Source organism: Bos grunniens, chromosome X, assembly GCF_055505025.1.
Source record: "Bos grunniens cultivar Pamir isolate PY7600 chromosome X, Bosgru_T2T1.0, whole genome shotgun sequence".
Taxonomy (NCBI): domain Eukaryota; kingdom Metazoa; phylum Chordata; class Mammalia; order Artiodactyla; family Bovidae; genus Bos; species Bos grunniens.
In genome coordinates this window covers 46,205,738-46,225,340 of record NC_141194.1, presented here as the reverse complement: position 1 = coordinate 46,225,340, position 19,603 = coordinate 46,205,738, and the positions used below count along the sequence as shown (strand labels likewise).

Below are 19,603 nucleotides of genomic sequence, written 5' to 3'. Positions count from 1 at the left end.
CATTAGCATGATGAGAAATAGACAATAACTTAAAGGGGTGGGATGAGGTGGGAGGTGGGAGGGAGATTCAAGAGGGAAGGGACATACATATACCTATGGTTGATTCATGTCAATATATGGCAGAAGTCAACAAAATATTGTAAAGTAATGATCCCCTAATTAAAAATAAATAATTTTTAAATGACTATAAAAATAATATACCAGGAAGTGATAAATTCTGTGGGTAAGAATAAAAGGACAATTAAAGGATTGGAGAATGAAGGAGGTAGGAAAAGGGATTTTCTATTTTCTATTTCAAGTATCCAGGGAAAGTTTCACTAATAAGGTGACACTTGAAAGATATCTGGAGAAAATGAGGCACAAACTATGTCAGTATTCAGAGGAAAAACATTAGGGGTACTCTGAACAGCACATGCAAAGTTCTCAGAAGGGGAACTTTAAAACAAGTCAAACTCAGACTGTCCTAAACAGAATCATTACATCCTCTAATCCTATTCCTATATTCTTCAGTTTAGTAGATGGTAACCTCATCAAGTGCCTTGCCCAAGTCAGATACTGCAGGGCATTAGTCAGATTGGCTGTGTGCCTCCTCCACTACACTGGATGCCCTGAGGCCATAAACTGTGTCTAGCTTATCACCATGGATGTGGCACCAAACACATCATCTGGTGCAGATGAGAATGACAACATCACATTTCAATAGTTGGTGTTGGCAATTAAGCTCAATATTAGACCTAAAGGTGTCTTGTTTGACTATGTTCAGCAAACACATGATTAGCACTAAGTCTGTGCTAAACTCTCTTTTGGATGCAGAGGGTATAAGTATGAAAGAGACCCCCTTCTCTGGGAAACTTGGTGTGTCTGTGCTCAATCAAAAATAATCTCTGGGTGGGAGAGATAAAATAGTGGAGAAGGACCCTAAGTTCACACCCTCTAATGAGCACACCAAATCACAAGTAACTGCTGAACAACCATCTATAAAAAAGACTGGAACCTACCAAGAATAGAAATTCTACATCCAAAGACATAAAGAAGAAACCCAATGAGACAGAAAGAGGGGCACACTTGCAATATAATTAATTCCCCAGGTGGGCAACCCATAAACTAGATAACAATTGTATCACAGAAGTTCTCCCAGAGGAGTGAGAGTTCAGAGCCCCATATCAGGCTCCCCACCCTGGGGGTTTGGCATTGGGGGGAGGGGCCCCTAGAGCATCTGGCTTTGAAGACCAGGAGAGGTTGAGTGCAGGACCTCCACAGAACTGGGGGAAATAGAAATTCCACTCTTGGAGAGTGCACACAAGGTCTAGTGCTCACCAGGACCCAGGGCAAAATCAGTGACATCATAGGAGCCTGGATCAGACTTACCTATGTGTTTTGGAGAGTCTCCAGCTGAGGCAGGGGTAAGCTGTGGCTCACTGTGGGAAAAGGAAACTGGAGGCAGAGGTACTTAAGAATATTCATCAGCATGAATTAGCCTGGAAATCACCCATGAGCCAATCCTACTCATGGTGCCAATTGTCTCGCTGTTCACACTGTGTGCACTGTTCGCTGAACCCAGGGTAAGCAAGGCGCGAGCTAAGAGGCTGGAAAGAGACTCAAGGAACTTTAGGAATTGCAGACACATTTACTCTTTCCTGACTTCTCTGGTGGCTCAGAGGGTAAGGCATCTGTCTCCAATGCAGGAGACCCGGGTTCAATCCCTGGGTCAGGAAGATCTCCTGAAGAAAGAAATGGCAACCCACTCCAGTATTCTTGCCTGGAAAATTCCTTGGATGGAGGAACCTGGTAGGCTACAGTCCATGGATCGCAAAGAGTCGGACACGACTAAGCGAATCCACTTTCTTTTATTCTTTCCTGGCTGGCATGGCAGCCATAACACAGTCTCTCTCTTGGCTGATGCAGCAGCCATAGCAGCATCCACAACATAACCATAATGTAGCTGTTATACAGAGCCATAGCATAACCTCATATAACATAACCATGATGTTGCTCCAGTGTAACCCCAAAGAAGTAGTAGCTAGGGCTTTCATGGTGAAGCTTATACAGGGGTACTGCACAAAGTAGCCATAACCAAATGAGTACCTTGTAATGCACATGTGCAGTGCTATAAGTGATCTCAGCTATTACATAACCGTGCAAAGTCATTGTTTACAGAACATGGGGCAAGAGGGCATGAGAGCATGGGGTGAGAGAGCCTGACTGGCACCATCTTGCTAATTTCCCCACACCTACTTTTCTAACTTGTTTAACTTGACATAACCATCAAGGCCATCCTCCATGAATCTTTGATGCCCCTCCCCCTCCCCCTGGAGAGAAGGAATCTTTTCATCTGCAGTGCTCCAGATCACCTTTGCTAGACCTCTAGTCTACCTTTCAGCTCCTCTCAGAACTCTATCCCCAATTTCCCCCTTCTCCCAGAATGTTATCACTGTACCCACTTCTCCCAATGCTTATCACCAGGCCTGCCATAGAGGAGGTGCCCATGGAACATTTGGGGAAGAAAGAAATGAGCACTGTAGTCATGTGAATCAGTCTATGTTTATAGAGTTGCCTCTAAACAGCCTGCACATCTGTTCTCATGGGTTTTTCACCACAGGAACAAGGTATTGAGCAGCAGAGAGATTATCTCCACTTTGTAGGTGAAGAAACTTAAGGACATATTCTTGCTCTCCACCACCAGCCCCTGTAGTGACCAAACAAGTTGATTGTGTGTCAGTCTGCATGTATAATGGGGGCCTGGAGGGCACTCTCTTCAAGAAAGCAGTTTGAGGTATAAGTTTATGCCCACACTTGGTCTTGCCATACATTGTTCCTGGGGAGGAGTGGGCCATACAAACAAGGAGCTGTGCCATCCCCCATAACCTCCCTTCTACCTTAATGTGCATATATACAATCTTCACCTGAGACTTAGAAATATCAGCACCAAGAAGAAGTGCACCCATCTGGGACCTCTTTATCATGTCAAAAATTATTTTCATTTTCTGCAATCCCTATTTCTTTTGGGCCCAGCCCAATGTCAAATACTTATCAGTCCCAAATCTGACTGCTGTGGAATATTGTTGGTAGCTGGGTAGAGGATATTGAGGACTAGCTCCTCTGACAGGAGCAGTGCATCAGTGCCCCTCACCTCAGTGTTATTTCAAGCCCACCACTTTACTACTCTGTACATCTCATCTTCCTGCTCCCACAGCTGAAACTATCCTGGCCCTGTGTTTCCCTGGACTCCAGATTTAGAAACTGTCTCCTCCAAATTGTAGTCTTTGGTCTACTCCAGAGAATCAAGGTTCTGGGTGAAATGGGAACAGGTGGCAGGCAACCAGAGGCATGGGGCAGTGAAGAAGTTTATGAAGGAGGTACTGGGAAAAAAGACACCTCCAAATCAGGTCCAATAAATGAGAATCAGGGCTTTACAGAGCAGGAAATCACATCTCCAGGGAAACATTACAGTCCAGCCATCTAAATGGGGAAACTGAGGCTAGCCACTTGTCCAACAAAGTTGCACAATGAGCCAGCCGCAGCCCCCTTCTCTCTGACATTTATTTGGACCTAAGATGATGAGAGGAGGTATGATGTTCAAATACTGATGTTTGTTGACAAAGTATAGAATGTCATGGAAAGTCATGTAATATTATAAAAAAATTGAGTTGAACTGTCAGAGTTGGAAGACTCTATATGCTTGACCAGTTTTACACCCTCCTTGTGGAGATGGTGTGATGGTCTGGCCCACAAGATAAAATGGACTGGCTAAGGTCATACAGCAAGTCTGAGGCAGAGCTGGAGCAGATCCCAGCCCTAGCAACCGTGTAACTTCCTTTGGTCCACACACGCAGGGGCAGTAGTCCTCCTCTTACCAGTTTAGCAGCTGGATCTTTTCAAGGCAAATAGAACCCAATAGAGCAACAGACAGCACTCCTTCTGCAATGCAAAAAATGGTAGGCATCCTTCTCTAATCCCTCCCCTCTCCTCAACTGTACCACTTCCGCCCCTCCTCACCCCCCTCCCCTGCTTTTTTAGACATTCACAGAGTTTTAGGGCTGGGCCTTCTGGATACTCCTGAGCTAGTGGTAGAACTGGATTCTTTGTTGCCTCAGCTCACCTGGCCCTGACAGCCACTAATGCCATTTAATGCCCTCAGGCTAGAGACCCAAATTCAGGCTGGCCCCCTACCACATCCCAGACACATCAGCAGCAAGGCTGCTACAGGCCTCCTCATTCCACCTTCAACTTTGACCTCCAGTCTGAGCCCAGACAAGATTTTTCTCTCAATACCCAGGTTTTTCAGGGATAGGGAACTGCACAAAGCCTAGCTCAACATCAAAGGGCTGAGAAGGCCACTAGAGACATTGGGGATCCCCTCAAGTTCCATAAAAAGTGGGAAATTAGGGTGAGAGTCAATCACGGAAACAGGTCTTTACAAAGAAGAAAAGTGAAAGCAGCCCTGGACTGGGAGCCCGGGTCCTGAATTCCAAATCTGCCCCAGTTACTAGCAGGATAGGTGACCTTGGGGAAGCACTCTCTCTTCTCTGGGCAGCAACAGACTTTTCATTAACTGGCAGAAGCTGGACTCTATGGTCTCTTAAGGCTCCAGTGTGCCGAAAAGGCGGAGGAAGCTGGGACGCTGGAGCTGCAACTGACTTTCCTGGCAGGTGGGTCCCTCTGAGCGGCTCCGGGGCAGGCGCCCGGGGCCTTGATTCTATGCCTAAGGAGGGGGCCGGCAAAGTGCAGGGGGTGCTCTGTAGTCCCCCAGGAACCCCAACCTCTCCACCCCGCCTCTCCCAGAGGGCCTCTCGCTCTGGAATAAACTACCGGTGGCGGCCAGCGCGCCGCGGCCCGATTGCACAGCGGCCACGGAAATAAAAGCGCCTGCAAAAGCGAAACCGGGCTCCAGAGAGCTCCATACTGACGGGACCAGCCCCTGGAGCTTACGGCGTCGCCAAGCAGCTACCCGCCCGGCGTGAGAGGGTGGGGGACCGAGGAGTCCCCGCTAGGGGTTCTGGAGCCTCTCCGCCCCCTGCCAACACCACGCCCGCGCTTATTTGCATTTAAAGAGAAACGCACCAAGGAAAACAGTGGGTGAGTCAGGAAACGCCTTCTCACTGTGGTGATTGGACCACACGCCTGCCAATCAGGAAGCCAATGCCCCACCCTGTGGCTGCGAAGTCCGGGGCGGGGGAGGGGTATGAGGGAGCAGTCCAGAGCCTGGGGAAGGGGACCTGGTGCAGGAGGTGACTGGAGCCACAGCGGCGGCAGGGGCGGCGGTGGCGACGCTCTCAGCCGTAGCAGCCAAGGCTCCAGCTCCGGCCAGTGCGGCGCAAGAGACAAAAACCCGGCTGGAAATCGGACAGGGCCGGGTAAGCATTGCGCGCAGCAGGAGCCTCCGCCTGCCCGCCATACGGTGCAGTGCTCCACTCTGGCCGCCTGGAAAGGAGCTCTAAGGGCTGGGCCGGTCGGCGTCCGGACCGCTCTGCGCTCCCCTTTGGAACCAGCTTTAAGGACTTTCTGGTGAGGGTCAGAGCCATGTCTTCTGAGCGCTAGCGACCGCGGCTAGAGGTGGAAAGAGGAAGGCAGGCCGGCGGGCTATCCTGGGCCATACCTCGGGGCTCTCGGGGGAGGCAGGGGAGGCAACCCGCACGTGCTGCCCTGTGGTCTCATGAGGGGAGAAGCCAACCAGCACCCCCAGCGGTGCTTTTGTAGGCCCGGAGCTCTACAGCTTTGTTGTAGCACATTAGCTGGAACAGCTGTGTTAGACGAGTATCGCTCATTACAGCGGCCCGGCTGCCGCCCCTCCTCTTCCCGGCGCATCTCCTGCCTTTCCCTCTTCTCTAGGGACGAAGCCTACGCGCTGGCCTGGGCCCGACGGGTACTTGCATTGGCGTGGGTTGGGGTATCTACTTTGTCTGTCTCCTCCCTCGAGGAGCTCAATTTGGCCTGTGGGCTGCTCACTTCCCTTTGGAACCTCGGCCTTGAGGCCCCAACCAGCCGCGCCCCCTGCTCCTGGGCTTCCGGGCGCATCTGGCGCCCGCCCCCGCGGACAGAGGGGCTGGCAACCCATCTCTCGGAGTACCTTGGGTTAGGTCAGCAGCTCAAGCTAGTCCTTGGGTTAGAGCTGCAAGGCCGCTTTGTCAAACTCTCCCTCGCCCCCGCGCCTCCCTCCTGTCCCTGCTCCCCCTCCCCCGCCCTGCCTCACCTCCTGTCCCCTTGGAGGGTACTGGCTGCGCTTTTCTCTCCAACCTCTGGTTTAAAAATAGCGATAACCATGGTGTGATGTGGTGTGGTGTATGTGTGTGTGGCGGGGGGCGGGGGGGGGGGGGGGGCGCGCGGTTCTGTGCCATAGGTCGGGGAAGCAATTATTGTAGTAGAGAAACAGCCGTTTGGGTGTGTGTGAGAGAGCTAGAGAAGCAGCCAAATCCTCCAACTTCAAAGTTGCTGAAAATACCCAGCCTGCTGGGCCGCTGTCATTGTCTACTGCAGACACCTCTGACTGGTGACCGTCAGACTTGGCCTAGGCTCTCCCGGCGGTGAGGGGCTGTGCTAGGCGTGCCACAGCTCAGGACAGGCCCTGCAGATCCAGCCTCCATGGGCCAAGCTTGCCTTGGCATGGGCCACGGGAGTCAAGGTGAACCTTTGCCCCTCACACAAATATCTCCTGCAGCTTTACCTGCCTGCTGCATTCACATGGGCTTGATGGAGGGTCCTTCTTTGTTGGACTCCCCACCCACACCTTGGGGAGTCCAGCAGAGCCCCCTCCCTCAGTGCAGCTCCCCTCAATCGGCCCCACCCACTGCTCAGTCTGCATGGAAGTGTGCCCCTTTCTGTGGACTATAGGCCTTTCTGAGGAGCAAGAGGGAGGGAGCTATCTGTGCTGTGCTGTACTTAGTTGCTCAGTCGTGTCTGACTCTGCCATGCCATAGACTGTAGCCCACCAGACATCTCTGTCCACGGGAGTTCTTCAGGCAAGAATACCAGAGTGGGTTGCCGTGCCCTCCTCAGCGGATCTTCCCAACCCTGGGATCGAACCCAGGTCTACTGCATTGCAGGTGGATTCTTTACCATCTGAGCCACCAGGGAAGCCCAGGAGCTGTCTAGGGACTTGAAAGGCACTTCTTGGACCTTTAACACACCTCTGAGGGTGGAAAACTTTGTACACTACAGGTCCCTGGCAAAGCCTAGGCACCTATGAGAGGAGAAAATGAGACCCAGTAAATCCCTCACTTTAATGGAAGGCTAGCTGGGGACTTTTGTGACACTAGCAAGAACTGCAAATAGGACAGTACAGTCACCTCCTCTCACTTTGGCCAAGCACCAATTCAATCCCCCTACTTACATCTGGGTATCTCTGGTTCAGAGCTGGACATGTCCTCTGCACTGTCTCAAACCAGCAGCCACCCAACATCCCTGCCCTATATGACTCTCCTCCCCACACTCTGACTCACTCACCCTACAGTGTTCAAATTCTCTTCCTTCTCAGCTCTGGGCCTATATCCTTAGTGCCTTTCCATCTCTTGCAATCCAGATGACCTCTTCTTTCTCAGAACTCAGAACTCCTCCAGGCCACCTGCATCCCTTGGGCATTTTCTGGCTTAGGAAACAAACTATAATTAAATTTCCCTGCCTCTACCTTGTTTCCCTGATACCATGAATGTCTGGGTTCTTTCCGAACTTCTCACAGGGGTAAATGAAACCTGAATCTCAGCTGAAGTTCCATGAAACCCTAGCAATGCACAGCGGTAATGAATACTCAGGAAGGACTTAATGTCTGTCAAGCTTTGGAGAAGACCTTTATGTTCCCAACTGGCTCTTGTCCTGATTCACATGAAAATGATTAGAAAAATGATACTCAAGTCTCAGATATTTATTGAGTATACATAATGATGATTGAGAAGGGGAATGGGTTTCATCTACAATTAAAAAAAATAAAGCACAGTGTCTATAAGCTCAGGACCTGCATTGCCCAGTCCCCAGCTAATTCATGAATCTAGAGACAGCTGCCATGGAGAGAGATGAGAGATCTGTGTGTACATGGGGTATTGTCCTGGGAAGCCTCCAGAAATTAGAGGGGTTTTGGTTAGGCAAAGTATAGTTGTATAAGCAAAATTAGGAATGGGAGGGAGTGGCTGGCAAGCAGGATGAGTGAAGTGACAGTCTTTTCTGGTTGAAATTGTATGGCTCCAAGGTAGAAAGGCCCCTTACAATCTCAACCAAAAAATACCCAGAACTTCCAGATGTTCAAGATGGATTTAGAAAAGGCAGAGGAACCAGAGATCAAATTGCCAACATCCATTGAATCATAGAGAAAGCAAGGGAATTCCAGAAAAACATCTGCTTCATTGACTATGCTAAAGCCTTTGACTGTGTGGATCACAACAAACTGTGGAAAATTCTTCGAGAGATGGGAATACCAGACCACCTTACCTGCCTCCTGAGAAACCTATGTGCAGTTCAAGAAGCAACAGTTAGAACTGGACATGGAACAATGGACTGGTTCAAAATTGGGAAAGGAGTACATCAAGGCTGTATATTATCACCCTGCTTATTTAACTTGTATGCAGAGTACATCATGTGAAATGCTGAGCTGGATGAATCACAAGCTGGAATCAGGATTTCTGGGAGAAATATCAACAGCCTCAGATATGCAGATGATACCACTCTAATGGCAGAAAGTGAAGAGGAACTAAAGACTCTCTTGATGAAAGTGAAAGAAAAGAGTGAAAAAACTGGATTAACACTCAACATTCAAAAAACTGAGATTATGGCATTCATTCCCATCACTTCATGACAAATAGAAGGGGGAGAAAGTGGAAGCAGTGACAGATTGTATTTTCTTGGGCCCTAAATCACTGCAGACAATGATTGCAGCCATGATATTAAAAGACGCTTGCTCCTTGGAAGGAAAGCTATGACAAATCTACATAGCATATTACAAAGCTGAGACGTCACTTTGCCAACAAAGATCTGTATAGTCAAAGCTGTGGTTTTTCCAGTAGTCTTGTATGGATGTGAGAGTTGGACAATAAGAAGGCTGAGTGCTGAAGAATTAATGCTTTTGAACTGTGTTATTGGAGAAGACTCTTGAGTCTTCTTGGACTGCAAGGAGATCCAACCAGTCAATCATAAAGGATATCAGTCCTGAATATTCATTGAAAGGACTGATGCTGAAACTGGACCTCCAATACTTTAACCACCTGGTCCAAAGAGCTGACTCGCTGGGAAAGACCATGATGCTGGGAAAGATTAAGGGCAGAAGGAGAAGGGGGCAACAGAGGATGAGATGGTTGAATGGCATCACTGACTCAATGAACATGGATTTGAGCAAACTCTGGGAGATAGTGAAGGACAGGGAAGCCTGGCATGCTGCAGTTCCTGGGGTCTTAAAGAGTCAGACGTGACTTAGCAACTGAACAACAGCAACAGCAAGGTAAAAAGGAAATTGAGGCCCAGTGGTGTTGGGTTTCCCAAATGCCAGGTTGTGAAATGGGGTCTGATCTTGAAGGAATGAAGGAAGGGGCCATCAAAGAGTGGGGAACTGGGAAGTTCTGATATTTTTTTGTGTGCAGATATGCCACAATAAAACAGGATTTTAGAAAGGGTTTTAGAATGGGTTCTTAGAAAGGGATTGGAAGAGTGCCATAAGTTGGGCGGGTAAAAAGTCATCTTTGGATCTGGAGGAACTAGGGGAGCAGGCTATCTCTAGAGGGAAACTGTATATTGTCAGCCTCTCTTTGGCCTTGCAGGGGATCTTGGTGGGGTGGCGAGGAAGGACAGAGCCAGGATTCTATATACCAATGTGGTAAAGGCTGAGTGCTCCTTAGTCCTTTGCTGATCATTTTTCTCCAAGCTGGACACGCCTTCGGGAAGCACCAGTTTGGGCTCCTTTTCTTACAGACGGGAATCCCAAGGCCTCGCAAAGCAGCAGAGACTCGCTTAAGTTCACATAGAATTTAGGGAGAGACTTAGCAACTAAACACCATCACCACCACCAACTGCCTCCTATGCAGCTCCTCTTATCCACTGTATCCATTCAGCATAAATCAGTACAAATCACATGAATCAACCCCTCTTCTTACCTCACCCATTCATCAAGAGTGAAAAGAAGCTTGGTTAGCTTTCTAGGAACTCCTCCCCTTTCACGTCTCTTGCTTTTTCAGTCTTGTTCTACAACCTGTCAGGGGCTGAAAGTTTCAGAAGAGAAGTAGTTGAAAGAAGCTGGCAATCCAGTGTTTCTCTCATAGTATAGTGGAGGTGTTAAAAATTCCTCAAGAACTGTTACATTTACACTCTCTGAACCAGAGGATGAAGGGAATGAAAGAAATAGCAACAAGTCTAGCTTCTTTGAAGAACCAAAGAGGAAGAAGGGGTTAGAAGAGAGCTGCCTAGTGTTATTTCTTCAGTTCCCCAGCCTCAAGTCCTGTCCAGGTAGATAGACTGGGTGATAAAAGTAAAGCCCTCGGAAGAGGCATTTCATAGACTTTTGTGTCAGTCATTCTTGGTTTACCCATCTCATGGCCAGGAAGTTCTTTCTCAGATGTAATCTGAGCCTCTCATGCTATACTTAAACCAAGTGTGTGTGTGTGTGTATGTGTGTGTGTGTTGGCAGGTGGGGTTGAGAACAGCTGGCCACCATAGCTCTGCTGCTGCTGCTGCTGCTAAGTCACTTCAGTCGTGTCCGACTCTGTTCGACCCCATAGACGGCAGCCCACAAGGCTCCCCCGTCCCTGGGATTCTCCAGGCAAGAACACTGGGCTGGGTTGCCATTTCCTTCTCCAATACATGAAAGTGAAAAGTGAAAGTGAAGTCGCTCATTCGTGTCCGACCCTCAGTGACCCCATGGACTGCAGCCTTCCAGGCTCCTCCATCCATGGGATTTTCCAGGCAAGAGTACTGGAGTGGGGTGCTATTACCTTCTCCCACCATAGCTCTACTGCTTGACAATTCATGGCGATTTCATGGGCATTAAACCATCTCTTCCACCTTCAACTTCTCTGAATTAAATAATCAGTCTTTCATGTCTCCTTGGTCTTATTTTTCAAACCTGTTCATGTTGCTGGCAAGGCAGGCAGAACCACTGCAGAAGTGCAGGTGCTAGCTGAATGAGGGTGCATTGCTCCCCTGCACCTCCCCTTTTGGGATTAGGGGATAATAAGTACAATGAAGAAAATGGCCTGAGGGAGTTTGGTGGAGTCAGAGGCGGGCATAATGGTGCTGCAGGGGATGGGGATGAGTTGGGGAGCTTTGCAACCTTTCGATCTGCATTTCTTGTTGCAGAGCCTTCACTGCTTTTAGCTACAGTTTTTTTTTTTTTTTTTCCCCTGCTGGGTTTCCAAGCAGATACTAACACCTCTTCTCTAGACAGTACCCCTCAACTGGGGGCTGCAGTTCTCCAGAGAGAGGGCTGGGCCTGGCCAGCTTGTGGTCCCTCAAGAATCTGTACATTTCATATATTCATAGGCTAGGCCTAGCACATTCAGAAAAGTAGAGTGTTGGGTGGGCTTGCAGAGGGAGGGTAGAAGTGAGAGGCATATGGAGTGAGGCAGGGCTGCAGTTCACCTCTGTTCTGCAGTGGGCCCAACCAGATAGGCATCCAGGCCTCCCAGTGAAGCCTAGAACCCCCAAAATGACATTTCCTCAACATGACTCCTGACTCAGCAGCCACTGGAAAACTAAACACAATACTGTCCTTTCCCCAGCTTCATGCAGCCTGGAGGAAACAGATTCCCAGTCCAGTCTCCCATTTCTAAATGGAAAAACTGAGGCCCAGAACAGGGAAGTGATTTGTTTGCCAAAGGTTACATAAGAGCGTAAAGTCCCTGGCCCTCAGTTTAATGCTTCTTCCTCTAAGCACACTGATTTGATCCCCTCCCAAACCTCCGTTTCTTTACTGAGGTCTCTCACTTAGGGTATGGTGCATATACAGGATATGGTACATATAGAGGATACCTAGGAAAGTCAGGAGTCTCCATTGTTAACTTGATCCAGCTGTTCCTCTGCAGGCTTTTCTGACTGCCTTATCACATCTCTTTCCCTGGAGTTATCTCCTCTCCTGTTCTTCATCTGAACAGAGGAAGAAGGAGGTATGTTGCCTTTGATCTCACCCTTGCTGAGTTAGTACTGAAATAATGGAAGCCTTATGATTCAGGCATGACACCTTTGAATACATTCCTTTCTAAGGCAGTTTGGGAGCCTTAGAGGAGAGTAGCAAGTAGGTGGTTCCCAGAGCCCTCACCATTCGAGGCAAGCTGGAGAGGCAGGCTCAGTAGCCTGAGGAGAAAGCTGCTGCATCAAGAAGTTTCACCAGGTAAGCCCATTTCTAGGTAGAGGCAGAGTCTGAGTGACCATACCTCCTAGACTGGATAAGCCCTGTATATTTGGGGCTGAGGCTAAGGGCCAGAGAAGTGAGCCTAGGAAACCTGCAAGCGACATGGAGAGAGCAAGTCTTGAAGGTCAGGCAAAGGGAGTTGGCCTTAATCTTGTAGGCAGTGCCGAATAATTTAGTAAGTCAAGGTGTGATGCACTGAAATCAGAGTTGTAAGAAAATGAATCTGGCAAGGGTGTGCAGGATGGATGAGATGGAAGTGGGGAGGCAAGGGGGTGGGATTTCAGTGCTGCAGCAGGAGGGACCAGAGGAAATGCTGTTAAGAGACTTTTGTCATCCTCATCTCAGTGAGGGGAAAGCTGAGGAACTAGAGTGGAGAAGGTAGCTGCAAGAGGCCCTATCACAAGGGCCCTTTATTGAACATCTTGGTACCTAGCAAGTAATCTATCTTTTATATTTATCATCTCTAATCCTTACTGTGACTCCATATGGTAGGTAGCATTTTCTTCAAAAAGGTTAGGTCTCTTTCTCAAATCTCCAGCCTGAAAGGAGTGACTCTGGCATTTTAGTTTTGGGCTGATAAGCTCTAGCTGAATTAGAATTCAGTTGAACCAACATTGTTTGAGCTGCTGCTCTGTGCTAGATGTGGTGACTGCTGTATAAGATGAAGGAGGCTGCATTCAAGAGAAAAGAACAGACAGGCTGAGGCTGGGGTGAATGAATTACTCATGGCTGAATAAGATAATTCATTTGAGGGGCTGGTGTTGAGGAAATGGGAACAGGGGCTAGAGGGCTCATTTTGGAGTCTATGCTACATCTAGAGTTAGTGAGATGCCCCCCTTAAGAAGAGGTGCCTCTCAGGAAGGCTGCAAATTAGGGGAGGAGTAGTTGCAGGGATAGCTTGATTGGGGCTCTACCAGCAGCATTTACAGCTCTCCCAAAGGGTACCAAGCTAGACAGCCCTTCCTTCAGGTCCTGAAAAAAAATGGTTTTGAGAGTAGACTTTGGCTGTGGGCTTTAGAAATGTTAATTCAAATTCCAGATCTTGTAGGTCATTTTTCTTAAACAATAGCTCAAATTCTTTAGTTTCATTTTGTCTTTACCTTTATGTTTGTCCCCAATGGCAGGTTTCTGTTTGGACCTTTGTTTTGGCCCCTCAAACTTATCTCCCAAGGAGAAGAGTAGAGGAACATGTTCCACAGTTTGGGAGTGGTGATAGTGGGGTTTCTGGATAAGAATAATAGCCACAGAAAGCTTTCTGGAATGTTCTAGGTGGGACCAAAATAGTAGTAGCCAGTGAGGACTGGAAATGCTGAAGAGAAGGCTCAGCTGGATTGGTACAAGAGTGTGATGGGAGAGGAAGAGGATGGCTCTTACAGGTGTGAGGGGAACCTGCATAGTCCTCACTCTAAGTCTTCTTCCTTGATTAGGGGCCAGCACAGTGCAGCAGAGTGGCATAGAATTGAGACTCAGAGGCCTGGAAGTTGGTGTGGCTCTGTCATCATCCCACTGTGTGACCTTTGGCAAGTCTTCTCCCAAGCCTTAACAATTTTTTTCTCTGTGTGACAAGGAGTTAACATCCCCTAGGGAAATGGCAACCCACTCCAGTATTCTTTTTTTTTTTTAATGTATTACTTTATAATTTAAGGATAATTATAATATTGTATTGGTTTCTGCCCTATATCAACATGGGTCAGCCATAGGTATACTGTGTCCCTTCACTCTTGAGCCTCCCTCCCACCTCATCCCACCCCTCTAGGTTATCACAGAGCCCCAGTTTGAGTTCCCTGAGTCATACAGCAGATTCCAACTGGCTGTCCATTTTACATATGTTAGTGTGTGTTTCCATGCCACTTTATCCATTCGTCCCACCCTCTCCTTCCTACCACTCTGTGTCCATAAGTCTGTTCTCTATGTCTGCATCTCCATTTCTGTTGTGCAAATAGGTTCATCAGAACCATCTCTCTAGATTTCATATATGTGTGTTAATACATTATATTTGTTTTTCTCTTTCTGGTTTAATTCACTCTGTATAATAGGTTCTAGGTTCATCCACCTCCTTTGCACTGACTCAAATGTGTTCCTTGTTATGGCTGAGTAATATTCCATTGTATATATATGTACCATATCTTCTATATCCATTCATCAGTTGGACATCTAGGTTGCTTCCATGTCCTAGCTACTATAAATAGTGCTGCAGTGAACACTGGGGTACATGTGTCTTTTTTAATTATGGTTTTCTCAGGGTATATGCCCAGAACTGGGATTGTTGGGTCATATGGTAGTTTTATTCCTAGTTTTTTAAGGAATCTCCATACTGTCTTCCATAGTGGCTATATCAATTTACATTTCCATCAACAGTGCAAAAGGGTTCCCTTTTCTCCACACTCTCTCTAGAATTTATTGTTTGTAGATTTTTTTATGATGGCCATTCTGAGAGGTGTGAGGTGATATTTCATTGTAGTTTTGATTTGCATTTCTCTAATTATGAGCAATCTTGACCATCTTTTCATGTGTTTTATTAGTCATCTTTATGTCTTCTTTGGACAAATGTCTGTTTAGGTCTTCTGCCCACTTTTTGATTGGATTGCTTGTTTTTTTCTGGTATTGAGCTGCATAAACTGCTTGTATATTTTGGAAATTAATTCTTTGTCAGCTGTTTCATTTGCTGTTATTTTCTCCCATTCTGAGGGTTGTCTTTTCACCTTGTTTATAGTTTCCTTTGCTGTGCAAAAACCTTTTAAGTTTACCTAGGTCCCACTTGTTTATTTTTGTTTTTATTTCCATTACTCTAGGAGGCGGGTCATGGGACTTCCCTGGTGGCTCAGTGGTAAAGAATCTGCCTGCGATGCAGGAGACACAGGTTCAATCCCTGAGTTGGGAAGATCCCCTGGAGGAGTGCATGGCAACCCACTCTAGTATTGCCTGGAGATTCCCATGGACAGAGGAGCATGGCAGGCTGCAGTCCATTAGGGTAACACAGACTCAGACAAGACTGAAGTGACAAAGCAGCAGCAGCAGTGGGAGGTGGGTCATAGAGGATCTTGTTGTAATTTACGTCAGAGAATATTTTGCCTATGTTTTTCTCTAAGAGTTTTATAGTTTCTGGTCGTACATTTAGGTTTTTAATCCATTTTGAATTTATCTTTGTGTATGGTGATAGGACAGAGTATGCAATGGCAACCCACTCCAGTACTCTTGCCTGGAAAATCCCGTGGATGGAGAGGCCTGGTAGGCTGCAGTCCATGGAGTCGCTGAGAGTCAGACATGACTGTGTGACTTCACTTTCACTTTTCACTTTCATGCATTGGAAAAGGAAATGGCAACCCACTCCAGTGTTCTTGCCTGGAGAATCCCAGGGATGGGGGACCATGGTGGGCTGCCATCTATGGGGTCGTACAGATTCGGACATGACTGAGGCAACTTAGCAGCAGCAAGGTGTTAGGAAGTGTTATAATTTCATTCTTTTACAAATAGCTGTCAAGTTTTCCCAGCAGCACTTATTGAAGAGACTGTCTTTGCCCCATTGTATATTCTTGCCTCCTTTGTCAAAGATAAGGTGCTCACAGGTGTGTGGGTTTATCTCTGGGCTTTAAGATCTTATTCCATTGGTTTATATTTCTGTTTTTGTGCAAGTACCATACTGTCTTGGGGTTGAGAAGATGGCAACCCATCTTCTAGTATTGTTGCCTGGAAATCCCATGGACAGAGAAGCCTACAGCCCACGGGGTCGCAAAAATTTGGACATGGTTGAGCTACTGAGCACGCATACCATACTGTCTTGATGACTATAGCTTTGTAGTATATAGTCTAAAGTCAGGAAGGTTGATTCCTCCAGTTCCATTGTTCTTTCTCAAGATGGCTTTGGCTATTCAGAGTCTTTTGTGTTTCCATGCAAATTGTGAAATTATTTGTTCTAGTTCTGTGAAAAATACCATTGGTAGTTTGATAGAGATTATGTTGAATCTATAGATTGCTTTGGGTAATATACTCATTTTCACTATATTGATTTTTCCAATCCAAGACATGGTATATTTCTCCATCTAATTGTGTTATTTTTGATTTCTTTCATCAGTGTTTTATACTTTCCTATATACAGGTCTTTTGTTTCTTTAGGTAAATTTATTCCTAGGATCATTTCCTTAATTTCTCTTTCTGATTTTTCATTGTTAGGATATAGGAATGCAAGGGATTTCTGTGTATTGATTTTGTATCCTGTGACTTTACTAAATTCACTGATTGGTCCTGGTAAGTTTCTGATAGTATCTTTAGGATTTTCTATATATAGTATAATGCCTGCAAACAGTGAGAGTTTTACTTCTTTTCAAACCTGGATTCCTTTTATTTCATTTTCTTCTCTGATTGCCATAGCTAGGACTTCCAAAACTGTGGTGAATAATAGTGACAGGAGTTGGCACTGTTGTCTTATTCCTCATCATAGAGGGAATGCTCTCAGTTTTTCACCATTGAGAGTAATATTTGCTGTGGGTTTATATGGCCTTTATTTTGTTGAGGTAGATTCCTTCTATGCCCATTTTTTGAAGAGTTTATATCATAAATGGGTGTTGAATTTTGTCAAAGGCTTTCTTTCTATTGAGATTATCATATAGTTTTTATCTTTCAATTTTTTTCTTTTATTTTAAATGTATTTATTTTAATTGGAGGCTAATTACTTTACAATATTGTGGTGGTTTTTGCCATACATTGACATGAATCAGCCATGGGTGTACATGTGTCCTCATCCAGAACTCCCCTCCCACTTCCTCCCCATCCCATCCCTCTGAGTTCTTCCAGTGCATTGGCTTTGAGTACCCTGTTTCACATATGGTAATATACATGTTTTAATGTTAGTCTCTCAAATCATCCCACCTTTGCCTTCTCCCACAGAGTCCAAAAGTCTGTACTTTATATCTGTCTCTTTCACTGTCTCACATATAGGATCATCATTACCATCTTTCTATATTCCATATATATGCGTTAATATACTGTATTGGTGTTTTTCTTCCTGACTTACTTCACTCTGTTTAATAGGCTACAGTCTCATCCACCTCATTAGAACTGATTCAAATGCATTCTTTTTAATAGCTGAGTAATAATTCCATTGTGTATATGTACCACAACTTTCTTATCCATTTGTCTACCAATGGACATCTAGGTTGCGTCCATGTCCTAGCTATTGTAAATAGTGCTCCAGTGAACATTGGGGTGCACATGTCTCTCTCAATTCTGGTTTCCTCAGTGTGCATGCCGAGCAGTGGGATTGGTGGGTCATAAAGAAGTTGTATTTTCAGTTTTTAAGGAATCTTTACACTGTTCTCCATAGTGGCTGTACTAGTTTGCATTCCCACCAACAGTGTAAGAGGGTTCCCTTTTCTCTACACCTTCTCTAGCATTTATTGTTTGTAGACTTTTTGACAGCAGCCATTCTGACAGGCATGAGATGGTACATCATTGTGGTTTTGCTTTGTATTTCTCTGATAATGAGTGATGTTAAGCATTTTTTCATGTGTTTGTTAGCCATCTCTATGTCTTCTTTGGAGAAATGTCTGTTTAGATCATTGGCACATTTTTTTATTGGGTCCTTTATTTTTCTGATATTGAGCTGCATGTGCTGTTTGTATTTTTTTGAGATTAATTCTTTGTCATTTGTTTCGTTTGCTGTTATTTTCTCCCACTCTGAAGGCTGTCTTTTCACCTTGCTTATAGTTTCCTGTATTGTGCAAAAGTTTTTAAGTTTAATTGGGTCCCGTTTGTTTATTTTTGCTTTTATTTCCATTACTCTGGGAGATGGGTCATAGAGGATCTTGCTGTGATTTGTGTCAGAGAATGTTTTGCCTATGTTTTCCTCTAGGAGTTTTATGGTTTCTGGTCTTACATTTAGATCTTTAATCCATTTTGAGTTTATTTTTGTGTATGGTGTTAGAAAGTGTTCTAGTTTCATTCTTTTACAAGTGATTGACCAGTTTTCCCAGCACCTCTTGTTAAAGAGATTGTCTTTTCTCCATTGTATATTCTTGCCTCCTTTGTCAAAGATAAGGTGTCCATAGATGCATGGATTTATCTCTGGACTTTCTATTTTGTTCCATTGATCTATATTTCTGTCTTCGTGTCAGTACTATACTGTCTTGATGACTGTAGCTTTGCAGTATAGTCTGAAGTCAGGCAGGTTGATTCCTCCAGTTCCATTCTTCTTTCTCAAGATGGCTTTGGCTATTCGAGGTTTTTTGTATGTCCATACAAATTGTGAAATTGTTTGTTCTAGTTCTGTGAAAAATACCATTGGTGGCTTGATAGGGATTACATTGAATCTAGATTGCTTTCGATAGTCTACTCACTTTCACTATATTGATTATTCTGATCCATGAACATGGTATATTTTTCCATCTATTTGTGTCATCTTTGATTTCTTTCATCAGTGTTTTATTGTTTTCTATATATAGGTCTTTTGTTGCTTTAGGTAAATTTATTCCTAAGTATTTTGTTCTCTTCATCACAATGGTGAATGAGATTTTTTCTTTAATTTCTCTTTCTGCTTTCTCATTGTTAGTGTATGGGAATGCAAGGGATTTCTGTGTGTTAATTTTATATCCTGCATCTTTGCTATGTTCATTGATTAGCAATTTTCTGGTAGTGTCTTTAGGGTATTCTATGTAGAGGATCATGTCATCTGCAAGCAGTGAGAGTTTTACTTCTTCTTTTCTGATCTGGATTCCTTTTTTTTTTCCTTTTTCTTCTCTGATTGCTGTGGCTAAAACTTCCAAACCTATGTTGAATAGTAGTGGTGAGAGTGGGCACCTTTGTCTTGTTCCTGACTTTAGGGGAAGTGCTTTCAATTTTTTGCCATTGAGGATAATGTTTGCTGTGGGTTTATCACATATGGCTTTTATTAGGCTGAGGTATATTCTTTCTGTGCCTGCTTTCTGGAGAGTTTTTATCATAAATGGGTGTTGAATTTTGTCAAAGACTTTCTCTGCATCTATTGAGATAATCATATGGTTTTTATCCTTCAATTTGTTAATATGGTATATCACATATGATTGATTTGCAAATATTGAAGAATCCTTGCATCTGTGGGATAAAGCCCACTTGTTCATGATATATGAGCTTTTAGATGTGTTGCTGAATTCTGTTTGCTAAAATTTTGTTGAGGATTTTTGCATCTATATTCATCAGTGATATTGACCTGAAGTTTTCTTTTTCTGTGTTGTCTTTGTCAGGTTTTGGTATCAGGGTGATGGTGACCTCATAGAATGATCGGAAGTGTCCCTTCCTCTGCAATTTTTTGAAAGA

General features: G+C 45.3%; 2 protein-coding genes across 8 annotated transcripts in view; both read left to right on the top strand.

Moving 5' to 3' along the window:
- Nucleotides 1–5,214: 5,214 nt before the first annotated feature.
- The window catches only part of ARHGEF9 (Cdc42 guanine nucleotide exchange factor 9), a 555,038-nt gene continuing 540,649 nt past the window's right edge, over nt 5,215–19,603 (top strand). For 2 of the 3 annotated variants that reach the window (XM_086390082.1, XM_086390069.1), the window contains exon 1: nt 5,215–5,354. The gene's annotated coding sequence lies outside the window, so the exon portion shown is untranslated. The remainder of the gene's footprint in view (nt 5,355–19,603) is intronic. The other variant, XM_086390074.1, reaches the window with a different exon arrangement.
- AMER1 (APC membrane recruitment protein 1) overlaps nt 5,215–19,603 on the top strand; it is a 66,526-nt gene continuing 52,137 nt past the window's right edge. For 3 of the 5 annotated variants that reach the window (XR_015159915.1, XR_015159916.1, XR_015159914.1), the window contains exon 1: nt 5,215–5,354. The gene's annotated coding sequence lies outside the window, so the exon portion shown is untranslated. Of the gene's footprint in view, nt 5,506–15,108; nt 15,341–19,603 lie in introns of all 5 variants that reach the window. The other 2 variants (XM_086390064.1, XM_086390065.1) reach the window with 2 other exon arrangements.